Source organism: Fukomys damarensis, unplaced genomic scaffold, assembly GCF_012274545.1.
Source record: "Fukomys damarensis isolate Sample0158 unplaced genomic scaffold, DMR_v1.0_HiC HiC_scaffold_21, whole genome shotgun sequence".
Classification (NCBI taxonomy): Eukaryota; Metazoa; Chordata; class Mammalia; order Rodentia; family Bathyergidae; genus Fukomys; species Fukomys damarensis.
Window position 1 is genome coordinate 3,535,474 of NW_022900933.1, and position 19,751 is coordinate 3,555,224.

Here is a 19,751-nt window from a genome sequence, read left to right on the forward strand (position 1 = left end):
TTGTGTTTTTTTTTTTTTTTTTTTTTTTTTTTTGGTACCGGGGATCGAACTCCGATCCTTGGGCTTGCAAGGCAGGCGGTGGAACTGCTGAGCTAAATCCCTGTCCCATTTTGGTTTTTTTTAATGAGATATCTTTGTGAGGTTGTGAACAGGAGAAATGTCCCAAGGAGGTTTTCAGATGGCTAGCTATCCAGACCCATCTGGAAACCAGAGCTTCTCGGCATGTATCTCCATAGGAGCAGGCAGCTAGCAGGCTATGGTAGCTGTTCGGTTTCTCTCCCTTTAGCTTCTCTAAGATCTGACTGTTCTCTAAAGCCTCATTCATATTTCATCTTTTTCAAAGCTCTTCTGAGATCATTCTAATTGGAAGTGCCCTTTTTGTCCTCTGAAATCTTAGAGTACTTAATACCTCCTTTGTGGCATTCTATCTGTTGCTGTGTTCAGACCCTCCCCCGCCCAGGCTCTCAGCTCTGTAATGATCGCAGCCAAGTGTGATTTATTGTGTTGCTGTCCATCCTGAGGAGATGGTCTCCTAGCCTGTGATGTCACCAGCTTCTCCCATAGGACTGCGCTCACTGTGATCCTCTCTCTTTTTTCCACACGACTTCTGGAAGGCAGAGAGCACACCTTCCTGGATTTGGTATTTTTAACCTTTGCATAGAACCCCTGACATACAGCTGCTCGTTCAGTATGAACAGGAAACCGAGTGGAGCTATAGTGTTCTAGTTACACAGTAAAACATCTTTCTTTGAGTGGTTTTTGCTGCTGTAGATACCTCCTGGAAGTGTCAGTAAGTACCATGAAGACAGCAGTGTGCATCTGTTTCAAACACATGTAAGTGGTGTTTTCTTCTGTTAGAGGCTTTGGGGGAAGGGGCCTCAGGCTTTACTTTGTTAGATGATTCTAGGATAGGCTGGGTGGAAAACAAAACAAAAAGCCTGAATACGAATCCTGGCCGCTCTGCCATTCCAACTGTGTGACTTGTGCCAGGAACTTAAATGCTCAAAGGTAGTTAGTTACTCATCTGCAAATTAGAAATAAAAACAGCATCTGATTGCCACTGGGTCTCCTGCTTTCAGGTTTGGGAAAATTACATGATGCTGTTCACACAAAAGTACTAAAAACCTATAAATTACCTATGAAGGGGTTGTACTATTATGTTGTTATGAAATAGGGTGATGCCCTATGTTTTTAACACACTTTTTACTGGTTATACATAAACAGTCCAACCTCCAGTTGGGACAGGTGGCTGGTACCCAAATAGTGGCCTCTAGTTCTGTGTGTCACACTCAAATCCTGCTAAAAAACCAAACCAAACCAAACCAAAACAAAACAAAACAAAAAACCCCAGTAACTTCCTTAAATGTAATTTTCTCATTGCTTAGTTCTTCTCTAGATGGGAAAAGAGAAAGTACAGCTAATGAATTCTGTGCTAGGAGCAGAACACTAAATTTTATTCACCATACCCTAACCTGTTTCATTTTCTTATTTCCTTCAACTAAGTTGTTGCCTCACCCTGTGTCACCTTCCTTTGCAGATTTGCTAGTAAAATTCTCAAATTCTTGAAACTTTTCCTGCTGTCTGCTTTGCCCTCCTTGCCTCCTTATATAGTCTTTCCCTTGCCACCAGGTCTACCTCCCCCAAACTATTTCTGGGGACAAAGCTAGAGACGAATGACTATCATTGCAGATTGCGACCTATTTTTGAGGAAGTCTCTGAGTAGTATTATTTCTAATAATTCCATAATTAGTAGTGGTGATGATGATGCTACATGACAATAACTTTTCTTTATCTTCTCACTACTGTCTATACCATCTATACCAGAACTTGCGTTATTTCCAAGCTTCAAGGAATAAGTAAGTCCCTGGATAGACCGAAGGCTGTGACATCTACTTCCCAGCATGACTGAAAATGAGCTGATATAACCACGTTTTGAAGCCCCCCATGTTCTCTGACATTTGGGGGATACTCACTAAATAGTAGTTCCTTTATCATTTATTCAAGCACAACATGAGTAAGGGTTTTTGTTTGTTTAATCTTTAGAAGACAGAAACCCAACTTAAAGTGGCCTAAGTGGGGAAAAGAGCTTACTGAATCCTACGCACTGGGAAATTCTGGGGACCTTTGACTTGACTCGGCTAGGTCCGGTAGTTAAATGTCAATAAAGCTTCCCTATCTTTTCCTCCCCTTTGTTCCTTCTCTCCTTTGTGCTTTTATCTTTGCCGACTTCATTTTTGGGCAGTTTCTAACATGGTGGGAAAAACAGCTATTACAAATCTGTGTATGTGTGGTTCCTGTTTCTCTTGATTCCAGGAAAAAGGGATTGACCTTGTCATCTGCTGCATCCATCCACATAAAGACCTCTGGTCTTCCTGGTGTTTGCCTTTTTCAGACCGGTCACTCCTGGACCGGCAAAGCCAATGCCATCTGCTCACCTGTGGATGGGGAGGCAGGATGCGTGTGGTGGACGCCCCCATTCAACTCATGTGGGCAAGGAGATGAAGTCATTCCCAGAGGAACTACTGTGAGGTAGACAAAGAATTAAGAGGCACGTTCATCAGACTTAGTGATCGGATGTCCCAAAGATAGGTGCACCTGACTCTTAAATTTTACTGTGTGTGTCTGTACCCATGAGCATGCTCACACACCCCTGTTAGGGACCCCTTCAGGAGTTTTTGGTTGTGTATTAAACAAGAGGCCCATGGTGTACTGCAGGGGGTCTGAGAACTTCCTGAAATTGTTCACAATATTTTTTTTTTAATGTAAGGAAGTACATGCTATGCAACAAAATTGGTAGTTTTTTTTTTTTCTTTTTTTTAACTTTGTAAGATTCTGCAAACTCTTTGGAATGTCCTGCAAAATGTTAGCAACTTCGGAAGAGTCTTTATCAACTATTCCTGGAGCATCAACCATAGATTGTCTTCATGTCCAAACGTTTCCTCTGTCTTCCAGTCAGACCTCTTTTTTGAATGAAGTTCAGCAAAAAGGAAAACATAGGTTTTTGAGATTTGGCTAAAACTATCTGTGTCTTCTGAGGTTTAAATCAATTTTGTGGGAGTTTTTGTGCTTGTAATTGATATCTTACCATTTATGGCACTTGGCAATAGAAGCAGTGGGTAAAAGAAAGTAGCTGTTTACATATTTCTTCATGTTTCTCTTGCATAAGAAACTTCTGCAGTAGGCTGCCGTCTGCCCCTCCATTATGTAATTGTTTAAGAGAGGAAATTTTACTTCGTTGGTGCCAACTCAAATATTCGAACAAGAAGGAAGATCTTCCCTGCTTCCTCTGATTACGTTATTTAGCTCCTCAAAGATCAAAACAATAGTTTACCCAGCAAAGGGAAAAACACTTGGGCTCTCAGTCTCTCATTTTCGGAGGCACAAATTGGACAGCCTTTGTTCTAGATTTGGAGGGAATGTGCAAACTTTTCTTTCCTAATCCCAGATCGAAAGCTGTATTTCCTTTCTTTCTTAGACCACAAACTGTGTCTTCCACCTGTTCCTCAAAATCACTTGTTCCCTAGTATATGGAGACTGAGAGGATTAAATTGTTCAGATAAAGTCAGGAACAAGATGCTTCCAAAGTGAGTGTTCTCTTTGACCTCATCAGATATTAGAAATGGAAAAGGACCTTGAAGATCATCATTCTGCTTCTTGTCTTTTTTTTTTGAGACAGGGTCTCACTATGTAGCTGACCTGGAGCTCACTATGTAGCCCAGGTTGGTCTCGAACTCACAGCGATCCTCCTTTCTCAGCCTCCCAAGTGCTGGGATTACAGGTGTGCGCCACCACGCCTGGCTTATCATTCTGCTTCTTGAAGGAGAAAATGATGCTCCAACAAGCAATTAAGCCATGCCACAGAACTGCTTAAGCACAGTAAGAGGGCTGGGGATTTAGCTCAGTGGTTCCGCTGCCTTGCAAGCCCAAGGACCTGAGTTCGATCTCCGTGAAAAAAAAAAAAAAAAAAAAAAAAAAAAAAAAAAAGCAGAATAAGGATAAGGACTAGGTTTCTCTTTAGGTTAGTTTTCTGTTTCTATCTAACCCACATTTTCTGTGGCACAGTTTCAGCATTTTACTCCCAAAGCTCTGTTTTCCTTATTACACATCTGGAATGTAAATTATTGGTGGGCAGAATGCAATTGGTCTTTTTCCTTATTATATGCCTAGCAATTCAGCATTGATAGCAACCACAGCAACAGTAGTAAGCACATAAGAGCTGAAGGCTGGACACTGTTAATGCTTTCTTAGTACAGATGAAGAAACTGAGGTCCAGACTTACAAGGGCCAGAAGTACGCACAGAAGCTCCTCAGTTTATATTTGTTGGATGAATGAGTGAGCTTCCCACCACACTTTGGTGTTCACTGTGTAATGTGATGATGGTTCAAGGGATAGTGTTATTCTGAGGATGTGGTGGCTCAGAGAGCTTAAGGAGACTGACCGAGGCTGGGGGATGGATAGCTAGTAGGAGAGTTGGGGACTACTTTGATCCTGACCTGATGCTGTTAGTGTCATCACTGTCCGAAGCTCAGTGGTGAAAGAAACTCTAGGCAGTGTCTGGTTGTGTACTAACCCTCAGATTTGCCATTCTAGCAGTTTTCATTTCTCTGTGGAGTTCCAAGTTTCTATCTGATCATTTTCTGTTTGAAGTTCCTTTAAAAGAGCTTTGGACTTTGTTCCGGCACACAGTTTAGTTACTTGGAATCAGTGAGATCCTTTCAGAGCACTTTTTCTAGAACAGCCTTAGTCTCGGACCCTTTGGGCAATTCTTCCAGATCTGTGTATTTCAAGGGCTCGTGGGCACCCCGTGTTCGCATACGGAGCAATATTCACCCTGTGATTTGGGGGTCTTTGGAGATTAGCAGAGGTGCAGATCCCTCTAGCTCCCGAACTTTTGTTGCTGACCCTTTGGTTGAACAAGGCCATTGAACTTGAGCAGGACCTGTAGGTGTAAGGCAGGCTATCCTGCCTTACTTTTGTCCACTGACCAAACTCAGCGGTTTCGTAGGTTTTGTCCATCTTCTAGTTATTCACAGGTGGAGGCAGTTTCTGGAGCGGTTCATTCTTCATGGTGGACATGGAAGGTTTAGTGTCTTGTTTGGAATCTCAGCCATCAGCATCCTGGGGAACCTCTCCCCTCCTGTTTCTGAGGATCGCGGGCTCCACCCATTCCTTTCCTGTCCTTCAGCTTCTAGGTGCCATAGTCAAGGGAACCTGGAAGTTTCTGGTAAACTGAACTGCTATTTGAAGGAAGTGGGATGTTTGCTGTTGCCTATTGAAGTCGAGGAGGAAGCCGTCACTCCTACACACACACACACACACACACACTCAGGCACGGTCTCTTCTCACAAAGCCAGGTAGCATCTGGAGTATTGAGGTAGCTTGAGAAACCAAGGGTTCATGTGTCTGTGCAAAGTCCATGTATGTTTTGTTCATCTTTGTTTACCAGTACTGAGCAGAGGACTGAGAGAGTGCTTATTAGGTTCTTACATGAACGAATGGATAGAAATGTACAAATTATCAAAATCGTGAAATTAAGATTTGTGTGTGTGTGAGCAGGGGTTGGGTCTTGCCTCCCTGTGAATTGTACCCATGAGAAAAAACCTGTTTGACATGTGTGTGGGGGTGGGTGGGTGGGGCTGTTCTGGCTGCTTTTCTGGTATGAGCAAGTGCAGTCATTAACCAGCATATTTTCCACAAATGGACTGGTTTTTGTGGCCCTACCTGTGAGGCGGGGCCGGCTCACAAGAGGAGTAGCCAGAAAGGCGAACCTGGCTAGCCTGCTGTGGCCTGGAAGGGACCTGATGAACGCAGACTGTCCTGGGAACAGACACCTGTAAGGTAACTGATGATTTCAGTGGGGGAAGGCGATAGGGAATTTGGGAGAAAGGTGGTGATGATGTGTGTATGGAAGTCAGGAAATAATTAATGCAGAAGTTAGGAATCGTTTCGATTATGTTTTCGAGTGGATTGAATGCTTCCTTGAAATTCAGATCCGAATTTTCTTCACTTTGTTATTTTGAGGTCTTTTATTAATGGTATACTTTTAATTTGGAATTAATATTCTTTTTGGGTGGGGACTTGATACAGGGTCTCACTATGTAGTTCAGGCTGATCTTAAACTCACTATGTTGTCCCAGATGGTCTCAGACTAACAGCGATCCTCCTGCCTCAGCCTCCCAAAAGCTGGGATTACAGATGTGCACCACCACGCCTGGCCAATATTTTAATCCTTTAAAGAATAGTCACCAGTGTTTGCTTTTGTCTTTTATGATCAGCTGTGATGTTTCTATTTGGTGCCTTTTGTAATGTATACTTTTCATTATTGTATTTGTGTGCTTTTTTAAATTTGTGCCAGGAGCCTCGAACGTAGCTGAATAGAGTGTACTGTACTGCTATTACAGTAGCTTCAGCATCAGGCTACAAGAGGCAGAGCTCTGATATTGCTAATTGAATTCATTTCTGTTGGATCTAGCTTTGTAATAAATACCGAACAAGAAATTCCTAAGTTAGATACTTCTAATCTTTTGTGTAATAATCCTGAGGCTGCCACCTAGACGATGGATGTCTAAAGATAAAGAGAATCATATTTACTTCTGTAGCAAAAACGTACAGTGGCTCAAGGGAATTCTAAACAGCTTGGGTGAAAGTGAGTGCACATTCTGTGGCACAGTGATGAGTTTGGGTGACAGTCTGATTGGCAGAGTGATCCTTAGTGCGTGGTTTGGTAGCCTCTCCCCACCTCCCCATTCTAACTGATTACAAGTTTAAGGGAAGAAAGTCGTTGCTCAGATTAGTGTTTTCTAGTTAAGCAGATCATTTTCATTTTGATGACTGACAATTGTAGGCTTGTGTAGTGAAATGGGAAATTGTAGAAATTCTGGAGACCACAGTCAGAGCATAGATATTCATTGACAGTAGGACAAATGCAACACTTAAGGACTCAGTGTTTACCTCTTGGATTAATTGAGATGATGAATGGATATAAAGCATATAAAAGTGCCTAGCATATGAAAGAGAGTTCGTAAATGAAAGTTAGTTTTAAAATTTATCACCTTCCCATTTTATGTGTCCACTTCAGTAATATTAAGTACATTGCCATCATTGTGAAACAGATTTCTAAATTTTTTTAATCTTATAAAAACCGAATCTCTTCCCATTTCACAACAGCAGCAACAACAACAACAACAATCTCCATTTCCCTCTCCCTCCAGTTCCTAGTAATCACCACTGTACTTTGTTTCTATGAATTTGGCTACTTTAGATACCTCATAAATGGAATCATGTAGTGTGTGTCTTTTTTTTTGGTATCAGGGATCAAACTCCGGTCCTTGTGCTTGTGAGGCAGGGAGCGGAACTGCTGAGCCAAATTCCCGGCCCCCAGTGTGTGTCTTTTTGTGAATGACTTATGTGACTCAGTGCAGTGTTCTCAAAGTTTGCCCATGTTGTGATACGTGACAGGATCTCCTCTTTAAGGTTGAATAATACTGCTTTGTTTGGATAGATCACACTTCACCAGTCTATCATCTCAGTACTAGATGATGTACTTATTTGGGTTGCTCCCACCTCTTGGCTATTGTGAATAATGCTGCCATAACCGTGGGTGTAAATAAATTTCTCTCTCAGGTCCTGCAGTCAATTCCACTGGATGTATCCTCAGAAGTAGGGTTGCTGGATTATTTGTAGTTATTTTTTGAGGAGTTACCATACCATTTTCTGTAGCGGTTATACCATTTACAATCCCACCACCTGTTCGGGTTTTCGGTATCTCTACATCTTCATCAATACTATTTTGTTTATTTTGGTATCAGCTACATTCATGGGTGTGAGGTATTGTCATACTGTGGTTTTGTCTGCATTATTGTAATAAGTGGCATTGAGCATCTTTATATAATGGTGCCCATTTGTGTGCCATCTTTGGTGAGATATTTAAAGTATTTTGCTCATTTTAAATATCGGGTTACTATATTTCTGTTGTTAATTGTAGAAGATTTGGATATTAATCCCTTATTATATTTTTGCAAGTATTTTCTCCTATTCTACAAGGGGAATCCACAGAATTCCTTTTTCATTGTACTGATTGATGCACTTTGGGCCTTTAAGTTTGATGTAGTCTGCTTGCCCATTTTTACTTTTGTTACCTATACTTTTGCTATCATATCTAAAAAAACAAACCAATGTCTTGTAGCTTTCCCCCTAAGTTTTCTTCTGGGCTTCTTGTAGTTTTGGGTCTTACTTTAGGTATTATTTCTATTTTGAGTTAAACTTTGTATCTGGCATAAAATAATGGTCCAACTTTTGCATGTAGATATTGTTTTCTCAGTGCCACTTGTTGAAGAGAATGTTTTTTCTCCACTGAGTTATTTTGGCTTCCTTGTCCATGATGATATTTTGTTGGTTTCTGTGTCTGTCTTTATGCCAGCACCATATTGTTTTGAGTGTTTTATTTTATACTACATTTTGAAATCTGAAAATGTAGGACCTCAGACTTTGTTGTTCTTTTTCCAGATTGGCTATTCAGAGTCCTTTGAGATTCTGTGACTTTTACGATGAATTTTTCTATTTCTGAAAAAATATCTCTGGGATTTTAGTAGGGATTCCATTGAATGTGTAGACTGCTTTGTGCACTATTGACATCTTAACAATATTTAATCTTCAAATCTGTGACCTAATCTGCGTCTTTTAAAATTATTTTCAGAAATGTTTTGTAGTTTTCAGCATACACGTCATTCTCCCCTACACTTAAATGTTGTTTAATTTTTTAGAAGACTGGATGAATATTACTGAAACCATTCTAAACTGTCAGAGATAGATAACTGAGGAGAAAAAAATGTAATTCAAGCTCATTAAAAAAAAAAAAATAGAACAGAAGGGACTAAGCTGAAAGCAAGTGTCCTGCTTTCTCCAAACTCCATGCCATTCTGTAGGAGCCAGTCTTAATGGGTTTTGGTACCACATGCCAGATAATTTCTTTGCATGTGTGAACAAGTATATCCATTTTATATTTATGATGTACCATGTGTATTATGCAACTTGGGCTTTTAACTCGAGTTAGACCTTTTAATATATGCCTCATTAAAAAAATTAAGGTATAAATGACAAATCAAAAGTGTACATGGTCACTGTGTGTGTATCATTGTTTTTAATGACGGGAGAGCATTTCGCTCTGGAGAGGTGCCTTAAATCAGTCAGTCAGCCCTGTCTTGATGGTTCCCATACTTAGGCAGTGGTAACTTTTGGCTACTTGACAATGATCCTCAGAATCTGAACTCCAAATGTTAACCTCAGTCAAATATGCCAGGCATGGTAAGGCGTAGGAATAACAATTTAAAACAGCTTTATGTTATTTTGTTTAGGACAAGCTCTTTAAGAGAGACAGTCTCTTTTGTGTCTAGTCTCCTTGAATTACCCAATAAAGCAATTAATATTCACACCCAATTATTTAGAAAATTATAGAGTCTGGTGGAGAGGACACACTGAATAGCACCAGCTTCCTTTTCGTTTCCTTTTTGATGACTGTGGAAAGACTTTTTATTTTCTTTAGGTTTTGACCCAGGCCTAGGTCATGAGTGTAGTAATTCACAGAATTCAAATCCAACAAAGATCTTTCTTCACTTTTTGTTATTTCAGAAATATTTGTTTAGCTCTGTGAATAACTTCCCAAGATTTAGCAAACGGACAAAAATCACCAAGGAGAAAAATGCTATTTCTTGTAGTTGCTGTTATTTCTATTTTCATTGATTTTTAGCTTTCTTTAATAAAAAGAGTTAATCATTGATTTATCCACCCAGTGTGTGCGCTCTTGGAGCACACCCACTAGCTCACAGAGCTTTCCTTTGTCCTTTCCCCACTTTCAAAGTCTAAGCATTATTGTTACAGTGTTTTATATAGGGAAGGCGGTTTTGAAATGCATATTAATAGGAAAACAATCTTTGTTTTCTTGAGAACACATCCTTTAGCTTTTTACTTTCTCAAGCCTCTATTTTTGGAAATGACATCAGTATGTAGTTCTTTCTAGGTCATCTGGAATTTCTGGAAGTCACTTGGAATTCAAGTGACAAGAAAAACCATCAACATGAATAATCAGAACAGATTCCTGGTGCCTTAAGCATTTTCCCAAAGCTTGACAGGCATGTCCTATTGACTGACACTGTAGCATTCAGATGTGATCGCTGTCCTCTGAGCTATGGACAGTTACATTCTAGTAGTTTGTTACAATTTCATAAAAATCCACTCCTCCTTTTCAGTGGACATTTGCTTCCAAAATAATGGCAACTTTATTTCACTGGGACTGCTAATCACTTTGCAGTTCTCCTAATTTCCTTTTTAAGTGTCTTCAGTGGATATTTGGATTGGAAGGCATAGCCAGAAGTAAACTTTTTTTTGGTACCGAGGATGAACTTGGGTCCTTGCACTTGTGAGGCAAGTGGCGGAGCCACTGAGCTAAATCCCCGGCCCCCAGAAGTAATTATTCTTATAATAGAATTATAATCAGCATTCAGACCAAAATTTCTCAAAATTCCTTGATGAGGTCATTGTCTAAGACCGTCTGTTATGGTTTCTATCTAGATGTCTCCCAAAAGCCTCAGGCGCTCATAGGTGGGGACTTGGGGAGGTGATTGGGTCATGGGGTTGAAGTGCTCATCCGTGTACCTTAGTTTACCGATGAGTTTACAGCTCGGGGTGATTTGGAGATGAAGTCCACTTGGAGGAGGTGGCCACTGGGTGGCGTGGCCTGGAAGGGTCTGTCTCCCTCCCACCTCCCTCGATCTGTGTGAGTCTGCATTCTGCTGCCAGGACATGAGGGGACATCCTCTGTGATGCCCCTCTGCCATGCCGCCCTGCTGTGGAGTCAGCTGACTATGGACTGAAACCTCTTCGTACTGAAACAGAGTAAACCTGGCCTCCTTAGAATTGTAGGTGTTGAGTATTGTGTCTTGGCAATGAGGAAGTGACTGAGATGCTTTTACCCTGTATAAATTCATACGATTGTTCCACGAACAGTGTGGTGACTTCCTGATTGATAAAGAAGACCTCAAACACTTCCACCATTAAAGATAGAACTTCAGGAGCATGTACTGGAGAATATTGTTGGAAACCAACTTTAAAGTTGCTGCAGCCAAGCAGTCAGTGGCCAAGTAAGTAAGATTAAATGTGAATTACATATACTTTTGTTTTAAAGTATCTGAAAATGAAGTTTTGAAAATTGTCCTTTATACACTTCTATAAAAAAGTCTACACTTTAAATTCTATTCCATCTTAAAAACATACCAGGTAATACATTTCATTCATTTAGAAGCATACTGAAGGCCCCATTCTGGGGTATATTTGTGATGCTCTCAGGATTTTAAAAATTTTCATTTTAGTAGTATATTTTAGATATACATAATGATAACATTCATCATATGGACTTTGTACCTGTGGGTGATGTATCTTTTTCTTTTCTTTTTCCCTTCTCCCTCCTCTTCTTTCAACCCATCAGTCCTTTCCTTATTTATAAAAGCTTTGTTTTTCCTTCTTTTCGCTTTTTATCCTTGTCCCTCCCTTCCTTTCTCCCTCCCTTCTATCTCCCCTTCCCACTTGAACATTTTCTTCCTGTTTCATAATATCTACCTGTGGTCCTTATTTACACTTTGGGTTTCTCACACCGGAGAAACCATGTTATATTTGAACATGTGTTTTCAATGTATTTCGTTTGCGCATAGTCTCAAGGCGCATCCATTTACCTACAGATGTCTCAGGCGTATCCTTCTTATGGCAGAGTACTACCCCACCGTACAAAAAGACATGCTTTCCTTATCCATTCACCAGGTTATGGGCATTTGGGCTGTTTCCAACTGTGGTGCTCTGAACATGGATGTTCATATATGGTTGTGCTGTGACGCTTGGAATTCTTTTGAGAAGATATCAAGAAGGAGAACGGCTGGGTTGAACGGAACCTCTGGTTTTAGGTGTTTGAGGAATCTCCTGACTGATTTCCCCAGTGGTTGCACCAGTCTGCACTCCCACCAACAGGGTTCCTTTATCCCCAAAGCCTGGCCAGCATTTGTTATTGGTTGACTTCTTTTTTTTTTTTTGGTACCTGGGATTGAACTCAGGCCCTTGCACTTGTGAGGCAGACGCCAGAACCACTGAGCTAAATCCCTGGCTCCTGTTTGACTTCTTGATAATAGCTATTCTTTCTGAAGTGATTTAGAATCTCAGTGTTGTTTTAATGTTCAGTGATGTTGAACATTTTTTCATATATTTATTTGCCATTTCTGCTTCATCTGAGAAATTTGTATTCATCTCAGATTGGGTCTTTACATCTGGGCAGTGTGATTTTGCTTTGGGTTTGACTTGCTCTTGTTTTTCCACCAGCTTGTGCTCCTAGGATTTTGATCCATAGTAGAACTATCATGAAAACAAAGTCATATAAAAGAAAAAATAATATTATAATAGACATTGCCATGTTCTCTTCTCACTAGCTCTGAGGGCATTTGAAGAACTTCTAATACAATGACTTTTGCAAGCCAGATATGCTCCGTGTATTGCCTGATGAATTAGAAACAAAACATTGTTTAAAAGTTTATCACACAGCTGTAATAAACTGGTGTTGCGGGTCGTGCCTGTAATTCTGGCACTCAGGGAAACTGAGGCAGGAGGATCATAATTTCAAGTCCTGCCTGAGCAACTTAGCGAGAGCCTGTCTCAATTGAAACACACACGCGCGCGCGCACACACACACACACACACACACACACACACAATCAAACAAACAACAGCTGAAGATGTGGCTCAGTGGTGGAATGCCTCTGGGTTCCATCCCCAGAGCCACCAAAAAAAGTTTGTTACATTGTTATCCACATAGCTGGTATCTAGAACCTTGTGAAAATTCTTCTACTAAGTTTTATCAAGGCTGTATGTCGCATTACTTTGGAAATTTTAGATTTGTTGGGTGACAGAAAAACTTTTAAATGGGCCACTCTGATGGACCTACAAATCAACATGCTATCAGTACTGAAGCCTTTTGCATTTATGAGCGTAAGCTTTAAGCAGGTTATAAAGGGGCCCGTATAACAGTTAATGAGTTATTCAGGTGTGTAAAGCTTTAATGCGGTTATTGAGAATGCTTACATTCTAGTTTCAATAGCGTACAGGCACCTGTGTCAGGTGCTTGTTTCATGTGACTCATTAGTCACTTGAAACTTTCTATAGGCTCTGCACAGACAAACTCAGACACCCAACGAGGTAATGGTAGCCATTTATTGGGTATGTTTTGTGTGCCAAGCCCTTGGGTAAATATTTTAATTATTTTATAGTTACTACTTTGAGTGATTCTAGAATGATTTCTTTGGATACACATATATGAGGATTTTGGACAGTTGAATATCTAAAAAATATATGTATTGCTACAAAGACTGTTTTTCAGCTTTAAGATAAAAGGTGATGTCCACACACGGTTGTGCTACTTGACTTCTATCAGTTTCTTTTTTCTCTGAGTATATTAGATGTTCTCCTCTCAGGACCCATGGACCTTGGATGTTGATGCCCTCTGTAACCCTGGGCGTAGGGGTTCTTAAGCACTCGCTTGCAAACCTGGCTATGTGTCGGACTCACCCAGGGAGCATGGAACGGTGCCCATGACTGGGCCCCAATGCTGGAGAGTCTGAGTTCCTTGGTGTGGGGTACAGCCTTGATGATGGGACACGGGCATCCAGAATTTATTGCAGGACAACACTATAGTGAAGACACTTAGTCGCTATTACAAATCATGAACACTTTTGCTATTATAAGACCATAGTGATCTTCCTTGTTAATACGTCTCGGTGCCCGTGTATGAACTTGTTTGCAGGTTTGATTCTTAGATACAGAATTTAAGAATTCTTAGATGTGGATCCCAGTCCAGTGAATTAAAACAATAGGGATTGTCAGGTTGTCCTCCTCTGAGGCAGAGCAGTTGACTTTCCCGTCCACTGGTTATTAGGTTTTCCATGAGGACGAGAGGTTTCCTCGGATCATCTCCCTAGCCTCTAGTGTCCGTCCTCCCTCCCTCCCTCCCTCCCTTCCTTCCTTTCTTCCTTCCCTCTCTCCCTTCTTTTATTTTTTTGGAAGGTGTTTATAGAAGTTCTACCAGAAAGGGAAGTTGGGGAAGTCAAATGTCAAAGCTTTTTTTTTTTTTTTTTTTTAATGGTACCAGGGATTGAACTCGGGTCCTTGCGCTTGCAAGGCAGGCCACCGAACCGCTGAGCTACATCCCGGCCCTCAAAGCTTTTTTTTTTAACTTGTGTCTTTGGGAATAAATTGTAAAGGCTGCATGATAGAGAAATGTTTTCACTTGTAGACATCAGAGGATGTGTGTGTCTTTTATGAAGGTCTGGGAAGTTCTGGTTGAAGAGCAGCATAGTACCTGCCAGAGCCACAAAATACACGAAACAGGCCAGAAATAAAGACCAAGTGTCCTCTTTACTGTCATTGCTATGCTTTAACTTGAAGCTTGCATTTCCACAAGTCTCATTGGAAGATTTATTATATAGTAGAATTTTTATGAAGGGCAGGGTGCTTCTTTCCAGGGGAGTTCCAGTTTCCATCATGTGACTCCAATCTTGAGCCTCTGGTCTCTGGGTAGTTTCTCCCTGCCTCATCAGGGATGGGGCTCGTTAGGAGAGGCCTGAGCAGAGGTGTCGGGCACCCAGTGTAAAGCGTAGCTCGTTGACAAAAGGAGCCCTCCGTGCAGCCGTTGTGGAGAGACTGGGGCTGTAGTAAAGTTTACCACACCGTAATTTGAAGCCCAGGAAATACCACGTACTGAGCTTGCCATAGCATTTTTCTTCACATTTGTAGTGAATGGTGGCCATGTCCCCATGTGTTCAGAATGATCTCTGAGGAAAAAGTAGGAATGCCGGGGGTCCCGGGGCTTTTATGTTGAGGTTTCCAGTCAATTTTCTGTCTTGATGACCGGTTCACAGTTACACCTCTGGCTGAAGGAGATGCTTGCAGACTTAGAAAACAGAATAATGAGTAGATGAGATGAGTGACCAAAAAGACTATAAAGGGGAATCAGATCAGTATTTCAAATGTCAGAGTCCTTGCAGTGAGCGACCTAATTGCATATGCTACCCGGTAGTTTTCGTGCAAGTGGTTGGGTAGGAATACCAAACCTTTTGAATTCTCCAGAATAGCAGGAAAGCTTCATTTTTTAAAAGCCCTTTCCACACTGCCCCTCAAACCTTCAGAGAATTTCCCTCAGTTTACAGATAAGCTGACTGGCCTACAGAGCTTTTGATTTAGTGATGACAGCTGCTCTGAAGAGATTAAGCCAGCCTCATTCCAGGAATGTGCTCTGCTGTTACACACAGGAATGCCAGAGAGAGGAATCTGGTCAGCCTATTTCCACCGAACAGTAGTTAATAACTATAAGCCCTCCCTCCAACTTGTTCATATAGTTCTCATTTCTTTTATAGTATCCACTTAAGGCCATCAGAAACACTTGCCGAGTACTCGGGCGGCTAGACAGCATACGCTCCTTTCCCCTTCACGTTGTGCGTATGAGCTGTTCCCTCAGCACTGAAAAGGGTCTGGCACCGGGGATGAGCGGCTGTGCTTCTGTTAATTAGTGGGTGAGAGCTGCACCACCCACCCATTCATTTTCCTTTTTGCCTCTTCTCTTTGGAAGCTCACATCAAAGTTTTGTGGTCTTCTTCTCAGGCTCAGACTTCTTCCTGTTCCACCCCTGGGCCTGTCTCAGTCTCCGCGTTTGTCTTTCATTCTGTGTTGAACGTTTGGTCTCACTGGGTTTTAATCATAATCTGTCTCAATTGATTTTCTTAAAAAGTAGAGTAGGTGAAAAAATATGCAACTTTTTCTTTATTACTTCAGATGATAAAACTGGGTATCAGGAGATTCAAGTGTGTTTGTGAACATCACTCCATGAAGGAAGTGGTTGAGCTGGAATCTTTGAAGCCCAGGGCAGGATTCTGTGCCTGTCTTGTGACATTGTGTGTAGCGCAGGCATCTGCCCTGCGCCACAGTGGGCTTTCCTAATTGTTACCAGAGAGTGAGGCTCATTTTAACCAAGAGTCTCTGATTTGCGTGCTGTTTTGTTTTCTCCCCTCACAGTTGTTTTAAAGTAACTTGGCATAAAAATCATCAGGGGAACATAAATAGAGAAAAGTAATTAGTTTTAAAATTTGCTTTCAGTAAACATGAAGATGAAAAGCCCTCTGGGTAAATCTTTCTCTTCTTTTTTTCTTTCTCTTTTCCTTTCTTGCTTTACAGTCCAGGGAACTAGAATATCATTTCCCAAGTGTGCCAGTAGCCATTGTGCCCCACAGAAGCCTGGGTAGAAATGGAGGTTATCCTATTTAGCGATAAAATGCCTTGATAAACTAGAATTACAAGCTTTGAGAAAGAACAAGATTGAGCAGTGTGTAGGGTGGGAGCTGCAGGGGCTGGTAGTAGTCACTTCTCCAGGGCCCTGTCTTATTGTGAGGAGGGTGGCAGGAGTCCTCAGCTGAGAGGATTTCCAGCTTGTTTTCTCTAATTCATAGTAAACTTTGAAGCCCTTGAAGACATACTTGCTAAAAGCAAGTATAGTATGTACCTCTCTGTTTAACTTTGCAGAATTTACCAGAATGATTTTAATTGTGAGGAAGAGAATGCCAAAAAGTATATCTCTTTTCAGCCAGTGTCTTTGAATAGCATTTGCATTTTCCTCACGGAAATCACTAAAAGGCTTGACTGCACGTATAGTAAGGTCTTAAATCTCCAGTAACTTAATTGCGGTCACTGTGGTGGGGGATATTTTAAGATGGAGCCACATTCACAGTTATTTGTGAGACCGACTTCAGGAGGTTATCCCGACTGGATCATCCAAGGACAGGGCACAGTTGATTGGCCTGTTTGAGTCTGGCTGTGTGTGTACCAGTGTTCTTTTCCAGGGATTACTGGCCTTATTCTCAGACCCTTTCTGAAGGAATTGTAGGTGATTTAAGAAAGTTGCATCCTATACATGTTTGTTAAAGAGTAAAACTCAGTCTCTTAGACAAGTGAGTGTTCCTGATGTGGCAAAGCTGGCCAATGAGTTTTGGCTTCTTATGCTTTTGTAACCCTCGATTTAAATTTGCCTTTGTGCAGTCTTTTGAGTGGATCCTGTGGCTGTAGTGAAGACAGGAACCCAAAGGGGGAAAATGATTTGCATTTCTTTTGACTTCAGCTTAAATTTGTTTATTGACTTAACTCCCAGACTAGCAACAGATCAGCAGCCAGGGGCGCAGTTCCCTGGCAAGGCTGTGAGTTCTGTGGTGGGGTGCTCCAGTGACACTTTGCGTTTGGCTCTCCTCCCAGATGATCGAGACGAGATGTCCTGGCTTCCAGACGCTGGTTTCTGTCACGTGAACAGCACAAACTTCCTAGCTCCTAAACTGTGTTACATTGGCTTTAAGGATTTATGTTTTAAACCCATGGTTGAAGCACTGAGTCTTGACACAGCACAGTTGTTGCCAGTATTTCAGGGTGGAAATCCTGTGGTGCTCTGCAGAAGAAGGGAGGGGAAGTGTTTCTGGAGGAGGCTGTGGGGTGTGGAGAAAGGTGGTTAATCATGTGGTCCTTGGGCCCTGGGCTGACCCAGGGGAGTTCATGAGGTGTACTTGGGCTCCTTCTTCCTTTATCTAGGGAGGAAGTAGGGGAGGAAGGGGACTTTGACTTTGCGCACCAGTGCCTACCCTGGCTGGGGTCAGCAGACACAGGAGTATTAAGTGTTTTCAAGGTACTGATGTCTTTTCTAGATGTCTGGAGCTTGGTTTCCCTGTTGGTGAGTGGATGCTGTCATTATTTTCTTCTTGCATCAAGAAAAGATGCTGGGGTGCCAGGCATGGTGGTGCACGCCTGTAATCCCAGCACTTGGGAGGCCGAGGCAGGAGGATCACTGTGAGTTCGAGACCAGCCTGGGCTACATATTGAGTTCCAGATCAGTCTCAACTACCTAGTGAAACCCCATCTCAAAATACCAAAACAAAAAAACAAAAAACAAAAAAGAAAAGATGCTGGGCTGAGAGCATTGGCTGCAGAGTGAATTTCTGGGAGCCACTCCAAGTAGTGCCCTATTAGAACGTCCTTTAGAGCTGAGAGTGTGGGAAAGGCTGTCATTCACTGGTCACTCACTGCAAATGCCCTTCTGTTTCCTGATGGGAAGGATGTTGAGTCTTTTGGGGAAAACATAGTTCTTTTTCAGATATTTTTCCTGTACCATTTAGACTGCATCCCATGGTTTTTTAAAGCTCTAAATAGTGTTGGGCATTTTGTGTGCTAGGGAAATGAAACCAAACATGAGGAATGTGAGAAGGGAGAGAGATGGCTGAGGAGAGAAGCAAAGCAATTTCTTTGCGGGGGAATAAAAGACTTTGAGTTCACATTGTTGTTGCAACCCACATTGCATATGGAGGCCCTCTGAAAAATTGCAAAATGTGAGATGCATTGAAACTGAAAGCTGTGTGGACGGCAGGTAAATGGAGGGTCTCTGACAGCCTTTCTCCTTAACGTCGCTGTTTCATTAGTGCGTGTGCACAGTACGTAGTGACTGCAGTCCTCCTGGTGCGTGTACGTGACACGTCTCCATCCTCTCCTCATCCCCTTCCTGCCCTGCCTCCCCCGTCTCTTGCTCCCTTTCCCATTTGAGAAATTATTTTCTCCTTGTAGCTCCTCTTTTTCCCCAGTGCTGCACATTGAACCCAGGGCCTTGTGCTTGTTTGCCAGGTACACTTTCTAGCCCTTTACTTTGAGACAGAGTCTTGCTTATTTGCCTGGGCTGCCCTTGAACGGGTGATCCTCTTGCCTCAGCCTCCCGAGTTGCTGAGGTTACAAACATGTGTAACCTCATAGTACCTACCTTGTCTGTGACATAATTCCAGGGACTGTCTGTAGTATAGAAACACTGAAACGACCATGTTTTAATGTGGAGTTTTAACTGAAGAATACAATGTGAAATATTGTCTACCATGACAAAAATAATAGACTTGAGGCACAACAGCTATGGTCCCCCTACACTTCGTGAATTCTGTATATGCAAAAAAAAAAAAAAAAAAATCTGAACTGCCTTAAATGCAGAATCATTTTGGTGATCACCTCCACCAGGCAACCACTGAACTCTCCGCCAGGTTTCCCGGGAGTTTCTTGCCTTTAGGAAATTTGTGGGCAGGGGTGAGAGATTGCCCTGGAGTGACCAGCAGCCTGAGGAAACATTTTCAAAAGCATTCAGGAGTCTCTAATGGCCTGAAAGCAAATGGATATTTCTCTACATCTATGAAAAGAAACATTTCAATTTGGACGTGTTTGCTTGTGTAACAAATATTTACAACAGAAACCTCCATTTGGGTTGCTAGAACGCGGTCAAACAAAGTACATATTTACTGAAGACTCAAGAACAGCTTCTCATTGTAAGTACTGCCTCTTTGGGGACAAGCTATATTGTTAGGGTAATGTGCTGGATAACAAAAAGGCAACAGAGCTACAAGAATGTAAGTTAACAGACAGTATGTGTAACACTTAGCTGTACAGCCCTGTACAAGTGACTTTCCCTGAAAGTACCACGTTAGTTAATAAAGTATTAGTTAATAAAACATACCTGCAATAACAGAGAAGTCTATGACAGCATGAAAAACAAGTGCATACTCGTCCCTCGTACCAGTTTTGGTGTAAGTGGGTCAGGCCCTTGTTGTCAGGCATGGGGCTCCCTGGAGCACTGGGCTTCAGCATGCAGAGTATTTGGCCTCCAAAG

At 41.8% G+C, this 19,751-nt stretch overlaps 1 protein-coding gene across 8 annotated transcripts in view; it reads left to right on the top strand.

Moving 5' to 3' along the window:
- The window catches only part of Daam1 (dishevelled associated activator of morphogenesis 1), a 167,160-nt gene that overhangs the window by 41,715 nt on the left and 105,694 nt on the right, over window positions 1-19,751 (top strand). For 6 of the 8 annotated variants that reach the window (XM_010611204.3, XM_010611205.3, XM_010611197.3 and 3 more), the window contains exon 2: window positions 11,003-11,136. The exons of 1 other annotated variant lie outside the window; for it this stretch is intronic. The gene's annotated coding sequence lies outside the window, so the exon portion shown is untranslated. Of the gene's footprint in view, window positions 1-5,652; window positions 5,840-11,002; window positions 11,137-19,751 lie in introns of those variants that run through there. One more of the 8 variants, XM_010611198.1, reaches the window with a different exon arrangement.